The following is a 20470-nucleotide window of genomic DNA, read 5'->3' as shown; positions in this document are numbered from 1 at the left end:
TGTGGAGAAACTGAATCCTGAGTCATCCAGGAGCCACTGCACTCAGAACAGCTGGTAAGAACTCCATCTCACTCCCTAGGCCCCAGAAATACATCTGGGAGCCAGGGACATCTAGGGCACAGCAGCTACCCAAACCCTGCCCCTCCGGAATTCCACTTCCCTTCGGCCCCTGCCTGGTCCCTGGGACTGGAGCAGACACAGAGTAGGTCTGCTCCTGTCCTGTGGAGAAACTGAATCCTGAGTCATCGAGAAGTCACTACACTCAGAGCAGCTGAAACTGAATTCTGAGTCATCAGGGACCCACTGCACTCAGAGCAGCTGGAGCCACTGCACTCAGAGCAGCTGACACAGAGTTGGTCTGCTCCTGTCCTGTGGAGAAACTGAATCCTGAGTCATCTAGGAGCCACTGCACTCAGAGCAGCTGAAACTGAATCCTGAGTCATCGAGAACCCACTGCACTCAGAGCAGCCGAGGAGCCACTGCACTCAGAACAGAAGGATTACCAGATCCAAGAGGTGGCCTGGGTCCCAGGAGTTCTTCCACCCGGAAGATTAGGGGCATAAGACCACAGAGACCTCTGGACTCCGAGGAGCTCTGCAATAAGCAAGATAACTGGAAATACAGATTCCAATCTTACACAGAGAGGGCAGGTACCACTAGAGTTACCCAGATGGCGAAAGGCAAGCGCAAGAACATAAGCAACAGAAACCAAAGTTTCTTGGCATCATCAGTGCCCAGTTCTCCCAATATAGCAAGCCCTGAACACCCCTTCACACCTGAAAAGCAGGATTCAGAATTAAAATCACTTCTCATGATGATGATAGAGGATTATAAGAAGGAATTAAGTAACTCCCTTAAAGAAATACAGGAGAGTACAAGTAAACAGATAGAAGCCCTTAAAGAGGAATCACAGAAATCCCTTAAAGAAATGCAAGAAAACACAAAGAAGGAATTAAACAAAAGCATTCAGGATCTGAAACTGGAAATAGAAACAATAAAGAAAGTTCAAAGGGAGACAACCATGGAGATAGAAAACCTAAGAAAGAGATCAGGAGTCACAGACGCAAGCATCACCAACCGAATACAAGAGATAGAAGAGAGAATCTCAAATGCAGAAGATACGGTGGAAAATATTGACACAGTTGTCAAAGAAAATGAAAAAAGCAAAAAACTCCTAACTCAAAACATCCAGGAAATTCAGGACACAATGAGAAGACCAAACCTAAGGATAATAGGTATAGATGAGAATGAAGATTCCCAACTTAAAGGGCCAGTAAATATCTTCAACAAAATCATTGAGGAAAATTTCCCTAACCTAAAGAACAAGATGCCCATAAACATACAAGAAGCCTACAGAACACCAAATAGACTAGACCAGAAAAGAAATACCTCCCGTCACATAATAATCAAAACATCAGATGCACAAAACAAAGAAAAAATACTAAAAGCAGTAAGGGAAAAAGGTCAAGTAACATATAAAGGCAGACCTATAAGAATTACACCAGACTTCTCACCAGATACTATAAAAGCCAGAAGAGCCTGGACGGACATCATACAGACCCTAAGAGAACACAATTGCCAGCCCAGATTACTATACCCAGCAAAACTCTCAATCAATATAGATGGTGAAACCAAGATATTCCATGACAAAACCAAATTTGCACAATATCTTCCCACAAACCCAGCACTTCAAAGGATAATGGATGGAAAACGCCAACACAAGGAGGGAAACTACAACCTAGAAAAAGCAAGGAAGTAATCTTCCAACAACCCCAAAAGAAGATAACTATACAAACATAACTTTACCTCTAATAACAAAAATAACAGGAAGCCACAATCATTTTTCCTTAATATCTCTTAACATCAATGGTCTCAATTCCCCAATAAAAAGACGCAGACTAGCAGACTGGATACACAAACAAGACCCAGAATTTTGCTGCATACAAGAAACACACCTCAGTGACAAAGACAGACACTACCTCAGAATAAAAGGGTGGAAAACAATTTTCCAAGCCAATGGTCCCAAGAAACAAGCTGGAGTAGCCATTCTAATATCAAATAAAATCGACTTCCATCCAAAATTAATCAAAAAAGATAAGGAAGGACACTTCATACTCATCAAAGGAAAAATCTACCAAGGTGAACTCTCAATTCTGAACATCTATGCCCCAAATGCAAGGGCACCTACATACATAAAAGAAACTTTACTAAAGCTCAAAACACACATTACACCTCACACAATAATAGTGGGGGATTTCAACACCCCACTCTCAGCAATGGACAGATCATGGAAACAGAAACTAAACCGAGACACTTTGACATTAACAGAAGTTATGAACCGAATGGACTTAACAGACATCTATAGAACATTTCATCCTAAAACAAAAGAATATACCTTTTTCTCAGCACCTCATGGTACCTTCTCCAAAATAGACCATATAATTGGTCACAAAACAAGCCTCTACAGATACAAAAAGATTGAAATAATCCCTTGCCTCTTATCAGATCACCATGGAATAAGACTGGTCTTTAATAATGACAAAACCAATGGAAAACCCATGTGCACATGGAAACTGAACAACTCTCTACTCAGTGATGACTTGGTCAAGGAAGAAATAAAGAAAGAAATTAAAGACTTTTTAGATTTCAATGAAAATGAGGACACATCATACCAAAACTTGTGGGACTCCATGAAGGCAGTGCTAAGAGGAAAACTCATAGCTCTAAGTGCCTACAAAAAGAAACTGGAAAGAGCACACACTAACAAGTTGACTGCACAACTAAAAGCCCTAGAACAAAAAGAAGCAAATACACCCAGGAGGAGTAGAAGGCAGGAAATAATCAAACTCAGGGCTGAAATCAACCAAATAGAAACTGAAAGAACAATACAAAATATCAATAAAACCAGGAGTTGGTTCTTTGAGAAAATCAACAAGATAGATAAACCGTTAGCCAGATTAACCAGAGGGCACAGAGAGAGTATCCAAATTAATAAAATCAGAACTGAAAAGGGAGACATAACAACAGAAACGGAAGAAATTAAAAAAATCATCAGATCCTACTACAAAGGTCTATACTCAACAAAACTGGAAAACCTGGATGAGATGGACAATTTCCTAGACAGATACCAGGTACCAAAATTAAACCAGGAGCAGATAAACCATCTAAATAGTCCCATAACCCCTCAGGAAATAGCAGCAGTCATTAAAAGTCTCCCCACTAAAAAAAGCCCAGGACCAGATGGTTTTAGTGCTGAATTCTATCAGACCTTCAAGGAAGACCTAATACCAATTCTCTTCAAACTATTCCACAAAATAGAGACAGAAGGAACACTACCCAATTCGTTCTATGAAGCTACAATTACACTCATTCCCAAACCCCACAAGGACCCAACAAAGAAAGAGAACTTCAGACCAATCTCCCTTATGAACATCGATGCAAAAATACTCAATAAAATTCTAGCAAACCGAATCCAAGACCACATCAAAACAATCATCCATCATGATCAAGTAGGTTTTATCCCAGGAATGCAGGGATGGTTCAATATTCGGAAATCCATCAATGTAATCCACTATATAAACAAACTTAAAGAAAAAAACCATATGATTATCTCACTAGATGCTGAGAAAGCATTTGACAAAATTCAACATCCCTTCATGATAAAAGTCTTGGAAAGATCAGGAATTCAAGGCCCCTACCTAAACATAGTAAAAGCAATTTACAGCAAACCAGTAGCCAACATCAAGCTAAATGGAGAGAAACTTGAAGCAATCCCACTAAGATCAGGGACTAGACCAGGCTGCCCACTCTCCCCCTACCTATTCAATATAGTACTGGAAGTCTTAGCCAGAGCAATTAGACAACAAAAAGAAGTCAAAGGGATACAAATAGTAAAGGAAGAAGTCAAAATATCGCTATTTGCAGATGATATGATAGTATACTTAAGTGACCCCCAAACTTCCACCAGAGAACTCCTAAACCTGATAAACAACTTCAGCAAAGTGGCTGGTTATAAAATCAACTCAAACAAATCAGTAGCCTTCCTCTACATGAAAGATAAACAGACTGAAAAAGAAATTAGGGAAATGACACCCTTCACAATAGTTGCAAATAATATAAAATACCTTGGTGTGAATCTAACCAAGCAAGTGAAAGACCTGTATGACAAGAACTTCAAGTCTCTGAAGAAAGAAATTGAAGAAGATCTCAGAAGATGGAAAGATCTCCCATGCTCATGGATTGGCAGGATTAATATAATAAAAATGGCCATCTTGCCAAAAGCAATCTACAGATTCAATGCAATCCCCATTAAAATCCCAACTCAATTCTTCACAGAGTTAGAAAAGGAAATTCTCAAATTCATATGGAATAACAAAAAACCTAGGATAGCGAAAACTATTCTCAACAATAAAAGAACTTCGGGAGGAATCACCATCCCTGACCTCAAGCTGTACTACAGAGCAATAGTGATAAAAACTACCTGGTATTGGTACAGAGACAGGCAGGAAGATCAATGGAATAGAATTGAAGACCCAGAAATGAACCCACACTCCTATGGTCACTTGATCTTTGACAAAGGAGCTAAAACTGTCCAGTGGAAAAAGGACAGCATTTTCAACAAATGGTGCTGGTTCAACTGGAAGACAACATGTAGAAGAATGAAAATTGATCCATTCTTATCCCCTTGTACAAAGCTCAAGTCTAAGTGGATAAAGGACCTCCACATAAAACCAGATACACTGAAACTAATAGAAGAGAAGGTGGGGAAAAGCCTCGAATACTTGGGCACAGGGGAAAAGTTCCTGAACAGAACTCCAATGGCATATGCTCTAAGATCGAGAATTGACAAATGGGACTTCATAAAATTGCAAAGTTTCTGTAAGGCAAAGGACACTGTCAATACGACAAAACGACAACCAACAAATTGGGAAAAGATCTTTACCAATCCTTCATCTGATAGAGGGCTAATATCCAATATATACAAAGAACTCAAGAAATTAGACTCCAGGCAACCAAATTACCCTATTAAAAAATGGGGTATAGAGCTTAACAAAGAATTTTCAACAGAAGAAACTCGAATGGCCGAGAAGCACCTAAAGAAATGCTCGGCATCCTTAGTCGTCAGGGAAATGCAAATCAAAACAACCCTGAGATTCCATCTCACACCAGTCAGAATGGCTAAGATTAAAAACTCAGGTGATAGTAGATGCTGGCGAGGGTGTGGAGAAAGAGGAACACTCCTCCATTGTTGGTGGGACTGCAAGATGGTGCAACCACTTTGGAAATCAGTGTGGCGGTTCCTCAGAAAATTGGACATAGCATTACCCGAGGATCCAGCTATACCACTCCTAGGCATATACCCAGAAGGTGCTCGAACATATAATAAGGACATATGCTCAACTATGTTCATAGCAGCCTTATTTATAATAGCCAGGAGCTGGAAAGAACCCAGATGTCCTTCAACTGAGGAATGGATTAAAAAAATGTGGTATATTTACACAATGGAGTATTACTCAGCTATTAAAAACAATGAATTTGAGAGGTTCCTAGGTAAATGGATGGAACTAGAAATTATCATACTGAGTGAGGTAAGCCAATCACAAAAGAACACACATGGTATTCACTCACTGATTATTGGATATTAGCCCAGAACCTTAAAATGCCCAAGATGCAACTCACAGGCCACATGAAGTCCATAAAGAAGGAAGACCAAGTGGGGGTGATTCGGTCCTTCTTAGAAGGAGCAACAAAATACTCAAGGGAGCAAATATGGAGACAAAGCGAGGGACAAAAACTGAAGGAGGGGCCGTCTGAAGACCTTTCCACCTGAGTATCCATCCCATGTGCAGTCACCAAAGGTAGATGCTGATGTGGAAGTCAGGAAGTGCATGCTGATAAGAGCCTGATATGGATGTCTCCTCAGAGGTCTTCAAGAGTCTGACATATTCAGAGGCAGATGCTCACAACTAGCCATTGAAGTGATTATGGGGTTCTCAATGGAGGAGTTAGAGTGAAGACTGAAGGAGCTGAAAGGATTTGTGGCCCCATGAGGAGAGCAACAATACCAACCAACCACAGCTCCCAGGGTCTAAACCACCAGCCTGGGAGCACTTATGGAGGGATCCAGGGCCTTAGCTGAATATATAAGAGTGGAGGGCCCTGCTGGGCACAGGTGGAAGATGAGATCCTTGACCTCATGAAGGCTGGATGCACCAGGGGGTGGGAGTTTTGAGGGTGGGGAGGTAGGAGTGGGGGGGTAGATAGAGGTTACATCCACAAAGAAGAAGGAGGAGGTGTGAGGGGATTGGGGGTTCCTGGGTGGGTGGGAGATGGGGTAAGGGGACAACATATGAAATGTAAATAAAACATCCAATAAAAAAATTAAAAAAAAAAAAAGACTGTCGATTATAAGTACTGTTGAAACAGCTAAGGGTTTTGCATTTATGGATTATAGATTGAAAGCATGGCTCTGTATTTAATCACATTCTAGATATTAACATTCCTGTTCTTACTAAACAAGGAAGAAAATAAAAACAAACAAAGGGATTTAAAATATTGCTAAAGCTTTATTCATAATAGGCAGAAACTGGAAACAACCAAGATGTCCCTCAACTGAAGAATGGATTTAAAAAGTGGTACAGCTACACAATTGAATATCATTGAGCTATTAAAAACAAAGACATCAGTGCTAAAGAGAGCGTTAAGAGCACTGACTGATCTTCCAGAGGTCCTGAGTTCAATTCCCAGCAACCACATGTTGGCTCACAACCATTTGTAATGGGATCTGATGCCTTCTTCTGGTGTGTTTGAGGACTGCAACAGTGTACTCATACATAAACTAATCAATTACAAAACAAATAATTAACAAAAACAAAATCAACAAAACAAAAACCCTAAAGACATCATGAATTTTTCAGCAAATTGATAGAACTTGAGAATATCATCCTGAGTGAGGTAACCCAGACCACTAAAAGACATGAACCTTATGTACTCACTTATAAGTTGATATTAGTCATAAAACACAGGATAACTATGCTTCACTGCACAGACCGAAAGAAACTAAACAGGAAGAAAGGTCCAAAAAATAATGCTTGAATCTCATTTAGAAGGGAAAATAAAATAGTCAGAGGAGGCAGATGAAGGAAGGGAACTAGGTAGGCGAAGAGATGGGGAGGGACATGGGGGCATTGAGGATCAGGTGTGGGGAAGGACAGGAGAGATGACCAGATAGTTATGGAATGAATGGAAATCTGCAACTGACAGGGTTGGGGAGGTAAGGGGTATCTCAAGATGTAACAGAGGCATGGGTTAGAGGAGGTATCCAAGAATCAATGGGGATGACCTTAGCTGTGACTCACAGCATTGGAGTTATGGAACTTAAAAAGGCCACTTCAGTAGGAGGTACCCCATTGAGGAACCCCAATAGGGCAATAAGGACACCAACCCATCCAGAAAACTTTTGATCCCAAATTTATCTTGTCTACAAGAAATTCAGAAATGGGGGATGGAGCAGGTACTGAGGAAATAGCCAGCCAAAAACAGGCCCAACTTGAGACCCATCCCATGGGCAGCACCAATCCCTGACATTATTGATGATACTCTGAGATGCTTGCAGACAAGAGTCTGGCTTGGCTGTCCTTTGGGAGGATCTACAGAACAGATGCTTCAGACAGACCCAGAGACTCTCAGCTAAACAGTGGACAGCTTGGGGACTCTTATGGAAGAGTTGGAAGAAGGATTGAGGACCCCTAAGAGGATAGGAACTCCACAGGAAGACCAACAGGGTTAACTAACCCTTGGGGCTGTCAGAGATTGTAACACCAACCAAAGAGCAAGCACAGGCTGGACCTAGGCCCTGTGCACACATGCAGCAGATGTGCAACTTGGTCTTCGTATGGGTGTGGAACAATTGAAGCGGGGGCTATTCCAAAAGTTGTTGCCTATCTGTGCGGTATGTTCTAACTGGGCTGCCTTGCCTGGCCTCAATGGGAGAGAATGCTTATAGTCTCAGAGAGACTTGATGTCCCAGGGTGGGGAGATGCCAAGAGGGTTCCACCTGCTCAAAGGAGAAGGGGATAGGGAGATGGAGGGGAATTGTGGGAAGGGGTGACTGGGGGACATTTACTGGGAGGTAAAGTGAATAGGTAAAATCATACTGCTAAAATATGTTTTCAAATTTGGTGTCTGGTGATTTGAATTCACCAATATGTGGAAGATCTTTTTGATTTGGAAATTCGAATGTGAAAATAATCATAGCTTTGTGTTGAAGAAATGCATTCTGGTCCCCAGTGTCTTCTGGTTGACTCCAAGTTTCTCTCTCATGCTCATCAGTAACCATCATCATAGAATCTCAATGTGCCTACAGCAATGTTATGTGTAAACTCCATTAGCCATCCTCAAGTCCATGTATAATTCAAAACTCAACATCTATAAGAATAACAATTCAAAGAAAACCTATCAGAGAGAAAGTAGGGTTTCTGTTCAGTTTCCAGATTATTCTTTCAAAACAGTGTGGATATATTATACAATATTTTTGGGTGTGGTGGCATATTCCTTTAATTCCAGCACTAGGGAGGCAGGGGCTAATGGATCTCTATGAGTTAAGGCTAGCCTGGGCTGTATAGTGAGAAGCTTTAATGAACTTTTTTTCCTTCAAAGAAGATCACGACATTTTAGCCATTTTAGGAAGTGCATGCTGACAGGAGCCTGATACAGTTGTCTCCATAGAGGCTTTGCTAGAGCCTGACATATACAGAGGCTGATACTCTCAGCTAACCATTGAAATGATCAGGGACTTCCCAATGGAGGAGTTAGGGAGAAGACTGAAGGAGCTGAAAGGGTTTTTGGCCCCATGGGGAGAGCAACAATACCAACCAACCAGAGCCCCCAGGGTCTAAACCACCAGCCTGGGAGCACATAGGGAGAGACCCATGACTCCAGCTGTATATGTAGGGGAGGATGGCCTTGTTGGGCATAGGTGAAAAGATGAGGTCCTTGGTCCTGTGAAGGCTGGATGCCCCAGTGTGGGGGGGGGAGGGGGGAGGGGGGTGGGGGGGGGCCCCCCCCCCCCCCGCATACCCTCATAGAAGCAGGAGGAGGGGTGATGGTATAGGGGGCGCCTGTGGGGGAGAAAATGGGGAAAAGGGGATAACATCTGAAATGTAAATAAATAAAATGTCCAATAAAAAAGAAAAAACCATATAATTTCCATTTGGTGTATCTGTATGAAAGAAGGCATCTGTGTGAGCAATTTCTGGACAGGTTTTTCTCAGGACACTCAGTTATTTCTAGAGAAATGTTCATGAACCATCATACAGGAATTAATTCCATTCCTACTTCTTAGATGTACCTTTTCTAGGACAGAATGTGATCCACAAAGAGAAAGACACACAGGAAAATGTGAAAAAAAATACAGTATTATTATGTCATTTAATGACTTACGTCAACCAATAGTCGTAGATTTTCCCAGAATAGACGTAATTTTAAAAGATAATGTCATATTTTACTAGAATCAATAAAATCATAAGCAAATACAACATATTCCTGTTAGTCATTTGATGATGGCGCTATGTACTTCGTTGAAGCACTAATGCATCCCTTAAATGTAAATTTCTGCTAGATGCTTAAGAAGACCATCCCCCACTGGAGAGTCATTGCTATCTATCTCTCAGTCAGATGAACTGTGTCCTTCTGGCCACAGACTCTGATGCTTTTTTTTGTCATTCATCTCTCACACTAAGTAATGCTTTTACCTTTCCTTTCCAGGCTTATGATTTAAATGTAATCTCTTCTCTGCTGACAAGTACCCCAGTATAAATAGAATCTCTGAAACAAAGCCAAGAGAGCCATCACTGGCTCTAAAATGGCTGGTCCAGGTTCCACTATACATATTAGATAAGTGGAGGTTCATCCCTCTTCTGCTTCATCAATGGGATATGTCAACACAGAGATCCAAGAGTGAGTACTATTTGTGGGGTCTGCAACTGCTTTCATGTTTTCTACATAGGATTGCACAGTTTCTTGATAGAATAAGCTCACCTGAGTTCTGCACCTTGAGAGCCAAATAGACTTTTTACTTTATTGTTTAAAAGTTCAAAAGTAGAAGATTGAATGAATTGGTATTTGTTCTTCAAGTCTTTCGTGGGTCCCGAGAAAGTTTGTTTACCACCATACCACCCTGAAAATAGATGATCTTGTCTGAGAAGAGAATTAAGCTTAGGAACCACGGAAAAAGTATGTAAAATGTCTTCACAGGTTTTAAGTTTAAGAAATTTAATTTGTGTGTGTGTGGGTGTGTGTGTGTGGAAAGAGTGCAGTACTTCCAGGAACCAAGTAAGATATCACATCCTTTGGAGCTGGGTTAAAGGAGAGGAGTCACCTGATGTGGGTGCTGAGATATCAACACAGGTTTCCAGGAACAGGGGTGCACAGTCTTACCCACTGAGTTACCTTTCTAGCCCACTTTTTTAATTGAGGCAGAAAGGGCTTTGAGTAATATCTTCAATTTGATTCCCAATTCAGTATCAGTATTGATGAGAAACGAGATAAATGTTTTTGGAGACGTGTATATTTAATTTCTAAAGCAAAACATGTTGCTTTTTATAAATAGGAAAGTTTTAAAAACGCAAACAGTGTCTTAGAAGGCTCACTGATGGGAAATGCTATCTAAGTCTCTGTAGAAATAAATGTTTAATTATTATGAAAGATACAATGATTATCTTATTTTTAAAATATGAACTTCAATTCATAATTTATAACAGTGGCTACCAAGCTAATTTATGTTGTGGGAAAATACATATGTAATGACTAAACAGATAGATATATGATAAGCAGACCTCAGGCCTACTTCTCAGATGTAGTTAAATACACGAAATATGGAAAAGACTCATGTAACTGAACCACTGCATGTAAATTAGGTTATAGATTTTTTCTTTATTTCTGAGCAAATGAAACTCCTACATTTATTTCTGTATGCTGGTGGTTACAAATTATTATTCTCCATGACAAAGGAGCAGTGGTTACTTTCTAAGAGTTAAAACTACATTGATGGCTTTTATTAACATGGATTTTTTGATTTATATTTCTTGAAGAAGATGTACATTTAGATTACATGTGAAAGTATACGCATACAAGAACTCAGACTTTAACATTAGCTGTAGGAAGTTGAATTGTGTAGCTGTTCTGAACGCCTCTGAGCTAAATTATCGTGTATCTAGAACCATCTTGCTTACAAGTATCTGCAAGTTCAGACTGAGTGAAGAGAGGTGAGCTAGGGGTGAGCCCACAGCAGTTTCTCATTCTTCTATAGACGAGCTTTTGTCGTGTAGAAGTCAGTGAGTTATGGTAGAAACTCCATTAATGTAAGGAAGGCAGTTCACATGAACTGAGGTGAAGCTGTATGAAAAAATAGGGTTGACTAGAAGCTATATGGAAAAAGACATTGCTGTAAGAAAAAGAAGGTACAGCGGGAGCTCTGGAGCAGCTCCCATTAACAGCTGGTGAGAGAATGTTAAGCTTGGGACCTTATAAGTATCCAAAACTAATGCCCATGTTTCAGTAGGGTATACTATATATGCAAAAGTTATATTTCTGTATACTGTATGCATATTAATAATATACAGCATATATATGTTAGATACATACAGGTAAAACTGTACATGGAGAAAATCCAACTGCATTATAAATTCCATCTTCTTCTGGAAGCAAAAGACAAATGTGTAAGAGCCACTGAACATGCACATGTAAGGAGTTAAGAAATATTGATAGGTTCTACCACATGATATATTTAGGTGCAAAAGAAGCAGCTATTGAGAATCTGTGGTAACATGTCATTGGTAGTTATTGGAAATGTAGGCTAGTCTTTTCATAGAATCCTTCAATTAAGTTGAACTAACAACTTTTTAGCACTTTGACCTTTCTAGGTATTGGTACTTTGACTCGAGTTAAATTTCAGTTAAGAGATTATATAGTGACCTCACTATAGAGCCTACTAGGTGGATTATTCTTCTTACATCCTATCCATCCATAAGCATGTACAAGCATGAAATGACAGATCCTGACTTTCCAGTAGAAATGCATAGCATTTCTTCCAGAGTTAACTTCTGTACCATCTCTTTTTGGCAAAATCTCTGATTTTGATTATTGTTTCCTGATACTTGCCCCAGAAGTTGCTTAAATAAGTAATTCAGATCCAAAAAGGATGAAAGTAATAGCAATAAGTGGAATATAACTTATAAGATTGTATAGTCAACCTTTCATTAATGGAGCATCTTATTATTATCAGGTGTCACTCATTTACCTGTTGTCTCCAAGTGCTAATGAATATATAGATGAACTGGGTTCTATTCCTTAGCAGTTGTCACTGAAAGAGTACTTAAGAACCAGAGACTGGAGTGGAGCTTCATTATTGTCGTGTAGTTCCAGAGAACTCATAGGAGAAGCTGGGTCATGTGTCCCTCACTCTTTTCATGGACTGATTAAGCCCATATACTGGCCATTACCCCATTCTATAAACACATGGAGATGATTAGGAAAGGGAAACAAATCCCTTTGTAGTTATTGCATGGAACTCTGAATTTTATTCTACTATCATAGACAAAAATAGTGTTTTATTAAAAAGTGGTTTGTAGTTATGATTCACATACACTTTCATAGCCTTGATGAACTTTGTCATGAAGTGATCATAGGTTACTTAAAATTTTCTGAATATCTTTTTCCGCCACCTCCCCCCTTCTCTGAAGTCTTATTGTATAATTTAGAACGGCACAGCATTTAGTATACCAGGCAGGTCTGCAACTTGCAATTTTTCTTGCTTAGCCTCTTGAGAGCTGAGATCATAGGCATGTGCTACACTGTTTTCTGGATCTTTCTATAAACTGGACTTGTTTAAGGATCATAGAAAGTCTGATAAGACTACCTCTCAGACACAAACTACCTGAGTGATACCATTTTTTTTGGCCATCTTCTTGTCTGTTCGTTGAGTTATCCCCAGCAGGCCTCACTGGTACCCAAGGAAGTAAGACCATTCTCACATACTCAGTGCTACCCCACTGCATGCAGACTGAGCATTGGGCTCTTCACAGTTCCCAGATTTTCTTGTTCCTTGTTTTGTTACCCTTCTGGTCATTCCTGGTCCTTAACTTTATGACTATATACAGTTTCCTTGACCTTATGACTATATACAGTTTCCATGACCTTATGACTATATACAGTTTCCTTGACCTTATGACTATATGCAGTTTCCTTGACCTTATGACTATATACAGTTTCCTTGACCTTATGACTATATACAGTTTCCTTGACCTTATGACTACATATAGTTTCCTTGACCTTATGACTATATACAGCTTCCTTGACCTTATGACTACATACAGCTTCCTTGACCTTATGACTACATACAGTTTCCTTGACCTTATGACTATATACAGTTTCCTTGACCTTATGACTATATGCAGTTTCCTTGACCTTATGACTATATACAGTTTCCTTGACCTTATGACTATATGCAGTTTCCTTGACCTTATGACTATATCCACTTCCTTTACTTTTAACATTTTTGCCTCCAGGCCAGAATATTTATTTTACAGCATGCAGTACCATTTGAATGTGTAGAAATCTGAATTGTAAACACAGGTTCTATATTTCCTGTAGTTTACGCAGGGGCAGGGGTTAATAAGAGCTTTGACCAATTAGGCCCCGAACCATGAACTGAATTACTATACTCTGCCCGGGAGCCCTAGCGTAGAATTAAAGATCAAGAGATTAAAATTCTAGGATATCAGTTAAAGTATTCCTCCGTCTTATTAACAATTGAACTCTTATTTATAGGATTATTTGTCAAATTTTCTCCTTAGTACATGCTTGTAAGATCATGAAAATACATAGAATCAGACAGAAGGGAGATAACAACAACAACAACAACAAAAAAAAACAAAATAAAAGTAAGCACCATCATGCTCATAGATGCACCCTGCTTTACATTGGTCTGCATACATTTCCATGGTTCTCTCCAGGTCTTCTGAGGATAATTACCATTACTTTGCAAATAGAGAAGATGTTTCATGCTTCAGGAGCCCAGTTTAGATGGGTGGATCCTCGGATCCCCTCACATGAACGAGCACTTTGTACATTTACATTACAGTTTGCAAAACAGATGCCTCTGCTACCCCTTTTGAAGCACTGAGTTTAACTGAGAGACAATCTTATTTCACAGCTAAGGGGAAACTCTCAGTTTTCCCCGTAGGCTTTGGAGACAATAGGTTCATACTTCAAGGTGCTGGAAATTCTGAACCAAATGTACTCATTAGAAAACATACCAGGTATGAGATTTATTGTCGTCTCTGGGGATGTAACAGTGCCCAAGCAGAACAGTACTAGCAAAGAATGTCCTGCTCAGTTGTGTCATAGAGCTTGGCTTACAAACATGAATAGGACTCAGTTGTCATGCCAGCTTCCTGACCTGTCTCAACCCTCAGTGAGACCCCAGAAGTCTCTGAGCTAGAAGGCCCAGGCACCAGTGACATGAACATGGGAATTAGTGCACTGAGCACCTCACTTTGCACCAAGACCCTTGATTTCCATGATTTTACAGAAAGATGATTTCAGAGGCTGCCGGAAAGTGTTAAGGGATAGCTTAGATGCCCGTGTGTGGTGGAGCAGGTGAATGGTTACAATCATGTATCACAGGCTGACAGGAGGGGGAGTTCCAGGCAGCTCCGGGAAGAAACATAGGCCCTATCATAGAAAATATGCTTTTTGTTAAGACTCTCAGCATCTAGAGGGACAGGCAACCTTTCTGGCATGAATGTGCTTACTGCTGTGACGATCTAGTGAAAGGTCTCAGGGTTTGTTTAAAAAGGTCAGCTCAGCAACTACTGACCCTCATGACTTCATCCTGACAGTTTTAGCCCTCTTGCAAAAATCACTCTTGTCACTTCTAGCCTCCTGTGATTTTCTGAAAACAAAACCTTCTACCACCTGCTGTCCATTATTCCGTCAGTGAGCGCCATGCCCTCTCTTTGGCTGATATTTCAATTTATTTGTGGTTAGACACGCAGCGATCCTCTGACTGAAGCAGAGGGAGCCGTTTAAACACTTAAAGCCGGTGCTTCCAACGTTTCTTCATGCAAGGCTCACCAGACGCAGCAGCGTGGCTTCTTCTCCGCCACACAAAAGCAAAATGAAGACACGCAGATGGTCAGTGCCTGCCCGCTGCAGCGGGAGAAGCGGGGTTGGCTCCAAGTAACAAATAATTATCCAGGCCCTTTGTAAATCAAGTTGTACCACTTCTCCTGCGAGCATCCACAAAGAAGGCTGCGTGTATTTGCTGTGGGCTCCTTCTTTGTTTGGGGATTTTGCTAATGCCCTTTCTTCCTATGAGTTTGTGTCCTCTCGTTCTCACATTTGACACCGGCTGAAATAGCCTCGCAAAAGCTTTGTTTCTATTTTCTTCGAAATGTGTACCCCTCAATGAGGTTTCATCTTAATCTCTCCTTTTCAAAAGGCTATGAATTGGACATGCAGAGAATCAGTCTAACAGGACCGATTATCAATTTCCATTTCCTTTCAATGCCGCAGCCACCCGTGGGCCACCTAGGCAGCTTTCCTCGAAGACAAAGGGTGTCTGAAATGGACAACTTATTTTATACACTGGTCTCTTTAGTATTTTAGTGGATGACAGAGACTCATCGCCCATAATAAATCCTTCCTCTGACCCTTTTATATAACGCACAGCTGAGCTAAAAAGGAAATCAATTTGGCAATTTTAATTTAGCACTTTCTTCCTGTTAATTTATCTAAAAAATCCTATGCCACGGCTTTCCCTTGTCAAAACAGTCAATTCCTATCAATGTGAATATGCGAAAATGCTTTGAATTTGTTCTGTTTTCTTTGCCTTTTCTATTTTTTTTTAAGAGGGTGGTTGTTGAAATCCTGGGTCACATACTAAGTTGCCCATGGTTTTATTATTATTATTTTCTCCTTAGTGTGTTCAAAGCTCCTTTTGACAAAAATGTTGGCTCAGTACGATAAAAAAATGTGTAGGGCCCCTAGGGAGCAAAGAAACTCAGCCTCTATCACGTGGTAGTTTTGCTGGAGATGTTTGTAAAATTCTTCTAAGGGGGAATTCCATGCACCTGAGTATGTTTTGGGGGTTGAAGCCTATATATTAGTAAATTAGGACCATTTAATTATGATTGCTTCTCAGAGAGAGTGTTAAGTTCTGAATATTACTGTGTTTTCTGGTTTCATTTCTCCATCCTCACTCCATTTTAGAACTGGAGAATAGGCCATAGGTAGCACCATATTGTCCCTACTGCCCAGGGGTTTAGTTGTGTGAACAGTGGACCCATGGAGAGGTGTTGTCCTTTGCATCTCCTGCAGGAATGTCATGGAACATTTCTTCAGACCTTTGTTAACAACATCTCAATACCCCTTTATTTACATGCTCTTGTGAGGGTATGTGTACATGTGTAGGTATATGTTCCTGTGTGGGTGGTGTGTATGCATGTGTTTTTATGTTTGCATACATGTGGAAATCAAAAGTCAATCTTGGATATGATTTCACAGGAGCTATCCACCTTGCTTTTTGAGATAGGGTCTCTTCATTTGGCCTAGAGTTTACTTTTTTTTTTTTTTTTGAGGCACAAACAGTCTTTATTGGGTTCACACCAGGAGTCCATTGGTCTTGAGGACCTCTGTGAACTTGCAGATTTTCTTCTCCACATTCTTTTCTGCCTGTTTCCGTAGCCTCAAGAGCTGCTTCTTCTTCCTATAGTGAATCTTGGCCTTTTCCTTCCGTTTCTCCTCCAGAGTGGCTGTCACCCCCTGGTACTTCCACCCGACCTCATGAGCCAGACGCCCCAGGTAAGCAAACTTTCTGGTAGGCTTCAGCTGCACAACCTTGAGGGCGGCAAGGACCACCATCTGCTTTTTCTTGTCATAGGGTGGAGGGATCCCATCCAACACCTTGAGGCGTTCCAGGGCAGCCTGGCCTCTCTTGGTCTTGTGGGGCAGCATGCCTTGCACAGTGCGCCAAAAGATACGGCTTGGGGCTCGGAAGTGGTAGGGGCCTCGAGAGGGGTTGGTATTCATCTGCTTTCAGAGAAAGGTCAGATACTTTAACTTGTTTCTGTAGAAATTTCCAAAAATGTTGATGCCCTCACAGCGCACAACCACCACCTTCCGGCCCAGCAATACCTGCTTGGCCACAACGGCCGCCAGGCGGCCCAGAAGATGGCCTCGGCCATCCAATACTAGAACCTGTCCCTCCGCCATCTTCGGTAGCCGCCTGGGAAAAGCTAGAGTTTACTTTTTAAGACTATGCCGGCAGGCTGGGAAAATTTAAAGATCTGATTGTCTCTGATTCTCCAATGCTGGGATACAAGGATCTACCACCACATCTGGTTGGTTCATGTGGCTTCCCTGGTCCAACTCAGAGCCTCGCGTTTGTAAGATACTTAGACTTTACTCGCTGAGCTGTTTTATGAGATGCTAACCCTCCTTTAGACTGAGATGCTTCCTCATCCTCTGTAAGATGCCTTCAACTCCATTTCCCTCTTTAGCACTTAATAATTCACTTGTTCATTGGTTCATCTCCATTACACGATAGAAATGTCATGATATCCTGATACTTCTATCAAGTCATTCTCAGTGTCGTAGGGTTTACTTTTGCTGTTCTTGTCATTTGTTTGTTTTTATAAACCAGAAGGATTCAATACATCTGTTTTCCATACAGCCACTGTGAGGTTTTTCACGGTAAGTCTTAGGTACAAAAATGTCAGAAGCGTTCCTCTATTATGAGACCAGCATGGAGGCCTCCTGCCATTGTCAGCTGACTCACATAATTCCTGGCGTTGGAAGGGGTTGTGGGTTGAATGTGAAATGCCTTGCCCAGGCTCATGTGCTTGAATTGTTGGCTCCCAGTGGGTGACAGTGTTTTGGGACAACCTGGACCATTTGGTTGGGGATCTAGCTGGCAGTCATGGGGCTGTAGGCACAGGCAGTGAAAATCATATAGCTCAACCCCCTTCCTGCACTAGTCTCTTTACCATTTCCTAGTTAGCTGATATGTGAGCAAACTGATCGATGCTTCCCATAAAGTTATAGATTGTTCCTCTTAAACCATGGACACAAACCAATCCTTCCTTCCTTAACTTACCTCATTTTAGAGCAAGGATAACAACAAAACCAAAACAAAGAAAAAATAATTTAGAAACAAAGCCACCTTTTGCTTGCAGAACCCCTGTGAGTATTAAATATTTGATCCGCTACAGAAAAAGTTAAAGCCTACTTTTACAAACCCAGGATAAGAAATTAGTCTAAGTCAAGCTTCTAAAGGGGGGCCAGGCTCTGAGGCTTCCATATAGCTGGGACAAACATAGTTGGTTTGGTTTTGAAACAAGCCTTCAGTTGTTCATCAGAAGCTTATTCTTTAAGCAAGGTAATTCATTTACAGCTTAGGAACCATGCTTGCCACAGGCTCTGTCTAATGTATTTTACATTTTAGGGAGGTTAGTTCCATATCCAGAGTGGGGCTTGAGGCATCCTGTGATGGGAAGTTTCAGAGAGGTTCTGCAAACAGTGCCTTGAATGCTGAAGCTGGGCAACGGTTCCAGAATCAGAGAAGAGGAAAATGGCATTCAAGAAAACGAGTGTTGATCAAAGTGACAAGACACACTGGGAGAGCATTGATGAGTCCCGTGTACTTTACTGAACATAGAAATGTTTATGGCAGCAAGGCATAGCAAGGGAGGTGAATATTTGTTTAAGAACAGATGACAGTATCAATCGAAGCTTGGGTCTTAGGTGTATGACTTTGTTAGGGAACCATCGAGGATTTTAAAAACTTAATCTGAAAGTCTCTGCAGAAGGTAAGACGTTTTACTATATTTTGCTTTGTGGTGCTGGCAGCAAGGAGGAGTAGATACAATGAAGCGAGTAAGTAAGTACTTCAAAGTTCAATGCTGTAAAGCCTGGAAACTATGGAGTCAACCTGAACTTAACCTCAAAGCAGCACAAGTGGAATATACTGGAACAGTTATTTTTATTGTTTTCAGAGAACTTCCTCATGGGAGGCTTGTTTTTGTTCATTTTCATTTTTTCCTCCCATTCTTAATCTGAATTGTTAAGAATTCATCCATATCAACCTCATTACCTTAACTATAACCAGGTTTATTATGTTATAGCATTGCACGTGTGTATTATGTTACTGCATTTCTGAAAGCCTGAAGAGACTTGTGGGTCTGGCTTTTGTGTCTAAAGAGAGTAATCAAGAAACTGTTGAGATCTTTGCCTTGTTTTAAGCTTTCTCTTTTTTGTTATGTATTTTATTTCTTTAGTTAAAAAATAAACTTTTAAATTCTTTCTTATCTTTTTTCTTTTTTCTGATTAAGAAACACACACACACAACACATGGGAAGGGAGAGAGAGAAAGAGAGAGAAGGGTGAAAGAGAGGGGAGGAGGAAGAGGGAGGTAGGGAAAGAGAGGGAGGAGAGAGAGAGGAAGAGAAAGAGAGAGAGAGAGAGAGAGAGAGAGAGAGAGAGAACAAAGAGAAATCTAAGATATTACTCTGATTCCCAAACAGTGCTAGTATCACAAAGACCAGTGGGAAATATGATCTTTATGTCACTGACTTTTACTCTTCAATTGTTCTATTTTGATTAAAAAAATCAATCAATCAATCAGTAAATAATCAAATGAATATAGGGCTGCCCATATTCTAGACAGCTTTTCTCGGCTGTTGGATCTATTTCAATAAGACTATCTGCTATGATCTTCTAAGTAAAGGATAACTACCATGTGGCCAGGAAATGATAAAACATAATTTTGAGACATCTATTTAAATTTAAAGACAAGCTACACAGTGTTTAGCAACATTGAGGCTCTTACTTAAATCATGAAAACTGGGTATTTCCATACAGAGGAACAATATTTGCTCTGCAAGTCCATCAGTGCAAAGATGCACACACACAAAGAATTCGCCACACTCCTTACAGATAAAATTTATTCTTCCTAATAAAGTCAACTAACATGAAGGTTGAACTTAAACAGTTCACTGAAACTTGGTCCTTTACTGTGCTCTGAAATTAGTACTATTAAATGATTTTAAGAAAAACAGTAAAAACTTCCCACTGTGTTTTGAACCATAGTACCTCCAATAGTCTACAGGACGTTGTTCTTATGAATTTGATAAAACAAATATATGAAGAAAAAATACTTATGGATTTCTGCCTTGATTTATATGCTTACCTATTTATATAATTTCCCTTATTGGCCCGTTGGATGTAAGAAAAGCAACAATCTGGATGCTTCAAAAATAGATAAGAGCATTTATTAACCCAGAAATTATACATGGGTTCCTAGACATGAACTCTATCAGTGTTCAGTTTGGTTTTAATTCCCTCATTCATCTTTCCCTATTTTTTATTTTTTTATACTTAATCTGCTTTTTAACGGGTCCTTATTGTTAAC

At 40.4% G+C, this 20470-nt stretch overlaps 1 protein-coding gene and 1 pseudogene across 1 annotated transcript in view; both read right to left on the bottom strand.

Moving 5' to 3' along the window:
• The window catches only part of Dpyd (dihydropyrimidine dehydrogenase), an 872190-nt gene that overhangs the window by 41994 nt on the left and 809726 nt on the right, over positions 1–20470 (bottom strand). The gene's annotated exons all lie outside the window — the stretch shown is intronic.
• On the bottom strand, positions 16622–17274 carry LOC114608233 (annotated as a pseudogene).

Source organism: Grammomys surdaster, unplaced genomic scaffold (genome assembly GCF_004785775.1).
Source record: "Grammomys surdaster isolate TR1022 unplaced genomic scaffold, NIH_TR_1.0 125881, whole genome shotgun sequence".
Classification (NCBI taxonomy): Eukaryota; Metazoa; Chordata; class Mammalia; order Rodentia; family Muridae; genus Grammomys; species Grammomys surdaster.
The sequence above is the reverse complement of the archived record's forward strand: the minus strand, read 5'-3'. Positions and strand labels throughout refer to the sequence as shown.